Source organism: Zingiber officinale, chromosome 10A (assembly GCF_018446385.1).
Source record: "Zingiber officinale cultivar Zhangliang chromosome 10A, Zo_v1.1, whole genome shotgun sequence".
Classification (NCBI taxonomy): Eukaryota; Viridiplantae; Streptophyta; class Magnoliopsida; order Zingiberales; family Zingiberaceae; genus Zingiber; species Zingiber officinale.
Window position 1 is genome coordinate 37852491 of NC_056004.1, and position 6348 is coordinate 37858838.

Genomic DNA, 6348 nt, shown 5'->3' on the forward strand with positions numbered 1-6348 from the left:
AAGAAAAATTTTAAAATTAAAATTCCTTTTTATTTTAATAGGGATGACCACATGAATTCACCCATGAACATACCCATGGCCGGCCCTAGCTTGGTCTCCAAGCTAGCTTGGCCGGCCCCTATAGGATGGGTAAGAAGGTGGGTATAGGTGGGTATAGTACTCTATAATTAAGAGGCTACGATAGGGACCGAGAGGAGGAATTGGTTTTGGTCTCCCGATGAAATTAAGCATCCCGTGTTCGCCCCGAACACACAACTTAATTTCATCAATAATAATTCATTCCACTAAAGAACTATTATTGAACTACCGCACCAATCCCAAATTACATTTTGGGCTCCTTCTTATTATGAGTGTGTTAGTCTCCCTGTGTTTAAGATAACAAATGTCCACTAATTAAGTAAGTTACTGACAACTCACTTAATTAATATCTAGCTCTAAGAGTAGTACCACTCAACTTCATCGTCATGTCGGACTAAGTCCACCTGCAGGGTTTAACATGACAATCCTTATGAGCTCCTCTTGGGGGCATTCTCAACCTAGATCACTAGGACACAGTTTCCTTCTATAATCAACAACACACACTATAAGTGATATCATTTCCCAACTTATCGGGCTTATTGATTCATCGAACTAAATCTCACCCATTGATAAATTAAAGAAATAAATATCAAATATATGTGCTTGTTATTATATTAGGATTAAGAGCACACACTTCCATAATAACTGAGGTCTTTGTTCCTTCATAAAGTCAGTATAAAAGGAACGACCTCAAATGGTCCTACTCAATACACTCTTAGTGTACTAGTGTAATTATATAGTTAAGATAAACTAATACCTAATTACACTACGACCTTCCAATGGTTTGTTCCTTTCCATTATGGTCGTGAACTACTGTTTATAATTTATAAGGTACTGATAACATGATCCTCTGTGTGTGACACCACACACCATGTTATCTACAATATAAATTAATTTAACAACTACATTTATCATAAATGTAGACATTTGACCAATGTGATTATTATTTCTATATAAATGTTTATACCAAAAGCTAGGCTTTTAGTATATACTCTAACACGGTCAGCCCGTCGACCCGTCTGGACTTCTTGCCAAGCGTCCGGTCAGCCCGTCGACCCGCTTGGACTTCTCGCCAGCTATCCGGTCAGCCCGTCGACCTAGATGGATTTCTCGCCAAGCGTCCGGTCAGCCCGTCGACCCGCTTGGACTTCTCGCCAGCTATCCGGTCAGCCAGTCGACCTAGCTGGACTTCGTGCCAGACATCTGGTCAGCCCGTCGACCTGTCTGGACTTCTCCTGTACACTCGATCAAAGTGTCAGACAACAACACAACTAACTTAACCTATTTGTCATTCATCAAAACCTGGGTTAGACCGTTAGTGCTACCCGCACCAACAGTATCCACACAAGCAAGAGATGGAGAAGAAACCTTAGAGTGTGCTAGCACTCAAGTAAGGTCTCGGCAAGAAGGAGAAGAGGGAGAGAAGAATTGTGATCAAGAGGAAGAAGATGAAAATCAATTAGCCTTGAATGAAAAATAAAACATTCATTTTTACACTCAAAGTGGCCGGCCACATTAAACCTTGTAACACCCATGGAATATCAAGAGTCACAACTCTTGGTAACTCCCATGAGGTGGCATTTGGTCAAGTCAAACTTGACCAAATGAAGAGGCCTTGATGATGTGGCATTGGTCAAGTCAAAGTCAAGTCAAAAACATGACTCTTCATCTTCCTACTTAAGTCAAGTCAAACTTGACCACTTCTATCCCTTGGTTGATCTAATCTAACCATTGGTTCAAGCCAATTTTAATTTAATGAATCTCTATTCATTGAATTAAATTAATTAAATGAGTCTAAGTCAAATTAGACTCACTTAACACATGAACCAACTTGAGTCCAACTCAATTATCCTACTTTGGATTACTCTTAATCCAATTTGGTTCATCATATGAACGTAATCATTTAGGTTCATCAAATGAACCTAGTCTCCATCTATTTGCCCTTAGTGTGTGACCCTATAGGTTCTTGTAACGTTGGCAATGCCCTTAAACCCATTTAGGAGCATAAGTAATGAGCGGTATCTAGCAACACATCATTACTACCCAAGTTACAAGAATGTCGAGATCCGACATCACCTTGTGACTACTAATTGTGACTCCTCACAACATGTGACATTGTCCTTCTATCCTAGACATCTAGATTGATCAATATGAGGCATAGACCGTGTCATCCTCTAATCAATCTAAATCTTGAACTCCAAGTAGACTCACTCGATCAAATGAGCTCAACATCTAATGTTGACTCATTTGGGCATGGCCATGCACTTAGTGGTCTCACTCTATCAAGAATACCGATGTCGCTCCCGTCATATGGGAGGGATAGATCCCATCTACATCACTCACATCCCTCTACATAATTCGTTATATACCCAGTAATCGCCTTTATAGTCCACCCAGTTACGGGTGACGTTTGACGAAACCAAAGTACATAACTCCTTATGTAGGGATCCATGGTGACTTCAGGTCAAAGGACTAATAGTCATACTAATAGCCACATGAGAAAGTATATGATACTCATATAACGATCCATGATACTTTCTCATGGCGGGTCATTCAGTATACATTCTCTAATGCATACCCATGTGTCAGCTTGATATCTCTATATCCATGACTTGTGAGATCAAGTCATCGAGCTGACCTACATGCTAGTCTTATTGTATTAACATTGTCCCTGAATGTTAATACTCGACTAGGAATGATTTAGAGTATTGTTCCCTATATCATCTCACTATCGATTCAACTAATCGATTGATATAGGTATGAACCTTCTACTCAAGGACGCTATTATACTTAGTCTATTTGGCACTAATACAAATAAGTATAATAACCAAACAAATGCCTTTATTAATATACAAGAATATGATACAATGAGTCCATACAATTATCAAATGATTGGCTCTAGGGCTCTAACTAACAATCTCCCACTAGCACTAGTGCCAATCAGTATAGGCTCTAAGGCCTAATGACCTAGTATGACCATCATGCTTCCTCTGTGCCAAAGCCTTAATCAAGGGATCTGCGATGTTAACTTCTGTAGGTACTCTGCAAATCTTCACATCTCCTCTATCGATAATCTCTCGAATGAGATGGAAGCGCCGTAGTATGTGCTTGGTCCGCTGGTGTGAGCGAGGTTCCTTCGCCTGTGCTATAGCTCCATTGTTGTCACAATAGAGCTCAACTGGGTCAGCGATACTAGGAACCACCCCAAGTTCAGTGATGAACTTGCGGATCCAAACTGCCTCCTTTGCTGCCTCTGATGTAGCAATGTACTCGGCTTCTGTTGTAGAATCAGCTACTGTATCTTGCTTCGAACTCTTCCAGCTGACAGCACCACCATTAATGCAAAATACGAACCCCGATCCTGGTCGGTCTGGAAGCTAGCATCACTGTAACCCTTTACAGCTAGCTCATCATTGCCTCCATATATCAAGAAATATTCTTTAGTTCTTCTTAAGTACTTAAGAATATTCTTGACCGCTATCCAGTGACTTTCACCTGGATCTGACTGGTATCTGCTCGTCATGCTCAAAGCATATGAGACATCTGGTCGAGTACATAGCATGGCGTACATGATCGATCCTATGGCTGAGGCATAAGGGATCTGATCCATGCGGTCTCTCTCCTCTCTAGAAGAGGGACTTTGAGTCTTCGAAAGACTCACGCCATGTGACATCGGCAGAAATCCCTTCTTGGAGTTCTGCATGGCAAACCGAAGAAGTACCTTGTCAATGTATGTACTCTGACTTAGGCCAAGCAATCTCTTAGATCTATCTCTATAGATCTGTAACCCTAGAATGCGGGATGCCTCACCTAAGTCCTTCATTGAGAAGCAACTCCCTAGCCAGGTCTTGACAGACTGAAGCATAGGGATGCCCTTCCCAATGAGTAGTATGTCATCCACATATAATATGAGGAAGACAACTATGTTCCCTACAACCTTCTTGTAGACACAAGGCTCATCTTCGTTCTTGATGAAACCAAACTGTTTGATCGCATCATCGAATCGAAGATTCCAGCTCCGAGAAGCTTGCTTTAGTCCATAAATGGACCTATGCAGCTTGCATACTCTACTAGTATGCTGTGGATCTACAAAACCCTCAGGTTGTGTCATGTACACATCCTCGAGTAGGTTTCCATTAAGAAACGCGGTTTTGACATCCATCTGCCATATCTCATAGTCATGGTAGGCTGCAATAGCAAGCATGATCCGAATGGACTTAAACATCGCCATTGGAGAAAAGGTTTCATCATAGTCAATACCATGAATCTGCTTGAAACCTTTAGCTACCAAGCGACCCTTATAGATAAGTCCATCCATGTCAGTCTTTCTCTTAAAGACCCACTTGCACCCAATGGGTTTTACCCCTTCAGGTGGATCAACCAAAGTCCATACTTGGTTGGTGTACATGGATTCTATCTCGGATCTCATGGCTTCTAGCCATTTCTCAGAATCTGGTCTCATCACAGCTTCCTGATAGGTGGTAGGCTCATCCTCTATGAGCATAACGTCATCATGGTCAGACAAGAGAAATGAGTATCTCTCAGGCTGACGATGTACCCTATCAGACCTGCGAAGAGGTATGTCTACTTGAACCGGTTGTTGTTCCTCAACTCCTTGTGGAACAACATCATCCACAACACTTTGTGGTTCCAGTTCAATTTCCATCGTGGCATGAGTGCTATTGTTCGCATCTTGAATTTCTTCAAGATCGAACGCGCTCCCACTAGTCTTTCTAGAAACAAAGTCCCTTTCTAGAAAGACCCCAGTCTTTGCCACAACTACCTTGTGCTGACTAGGAATGTAGAAGTAATATCCCTTAGTTTCCTTGGGATATCCGATGAAATAGCACTTGTCGGATTTGGGTCCTAATTTGTCTGAGACTTGACGTCGTACGTAAGCCTCACAACCCCAAATCCTCATGAAAGACACCTGGGCATCTCTCCCAGTCCATATCCTATATGGTGTCTTTATCACGGCCTTTGATGGAACTCGGTTGAGTATGAAAGCTGCCGTGTCTAAAGCATATCCCCATAGATTTGTCGGAAGATCTGTGTGACTCATCATAGATCGTACCATATCTAATAAGATACGATTCCTCCTTTCGGATACACCATTCCACTGTGGTGTTCCAGGAGGAGTGAGTTGAGATAAAATCCCACACTCAACTAAGTAGTCATGAAACTCATGGCTTAAGTATTCACCACCTCGATCTGATCGAAGTACCTTAATACTCTTGCCAAGCTGGTTCTGTACTTCATTCTTGAATTCTTTAAACTTTTCAAAGGATTCAGACTTATGTGTCATCAAGTACACATAACCGTATCTACTGAAATCATCAGTAAATGTGATGAAGTACCTATAACCGCCTCTAGCAGCAACATTGAAAGGGCCACATACATCACTATGTATGAGTCCTAACAAATCAGTTGCTCTCTCGCTATGCCTACTAAAGGGCGTCTTGGTCATCTTGCCTCGTAGGCATGACTCGCATATCTCATATGATTCAAAATCAAATGAGTCCAGCAAACCATCCTTATGGAGCTGGGATAAGCGCTTGTCATTTATATGACCTAAGCGACAGTACCAGAGGTAGGTTTGGTTCATGTCATTTGACTTAAACCTCTTGGTACTAATGTTATAGATGGGGCTCTCAAGGTCTAGAATATAGAGTCCGTTTATTAGAGGTGCACTACAATAGAACATATCTTTTAAATATACAGAACAACATTTGTCTTTTATTATAAAAGAGTATCCTTTCTTGTCTAAACAAGAAATTGAAACTATGTTCTTAGTAAGAGCAGGCACATAACAACAATCATCTAAATCTAGTACAAGCCCAGAGGGCAGAGATAGCTGATAAGTTCCTACAGCAACAGCAGCAACCCGTGCTCCATTGCCTACTCGTAGGTCCACCTCGCCCTTTGCCAATGCTCTGCTATTTCTCAGCGCCTGCACATCAGTACAAATGTGAGAAGCACATCCAGTATCTAATACCCATGATGTAGAAATAGATAGATTGACTTCTATAACATATATACCTGAAGTGGAAGTCTCACTTCGCTTCTTCTTAAGATCCTCCAAGTATACCTTGCAGTTCCTCTTCCAGTGCCCGGTCTGACCGCAGTGGAAGCAGGTAGCATCCTTGGCGACCCCTCCTTTAGGCTTCAGTGCCTTGCCTTTGCCCTTGGTTTGGGACTTTCCCTTACCTTTGGGCTTGCCCTTGCCCTTGTGCTTATGGACCATCAGAATGGGCTTAACCTTCTTAAGGT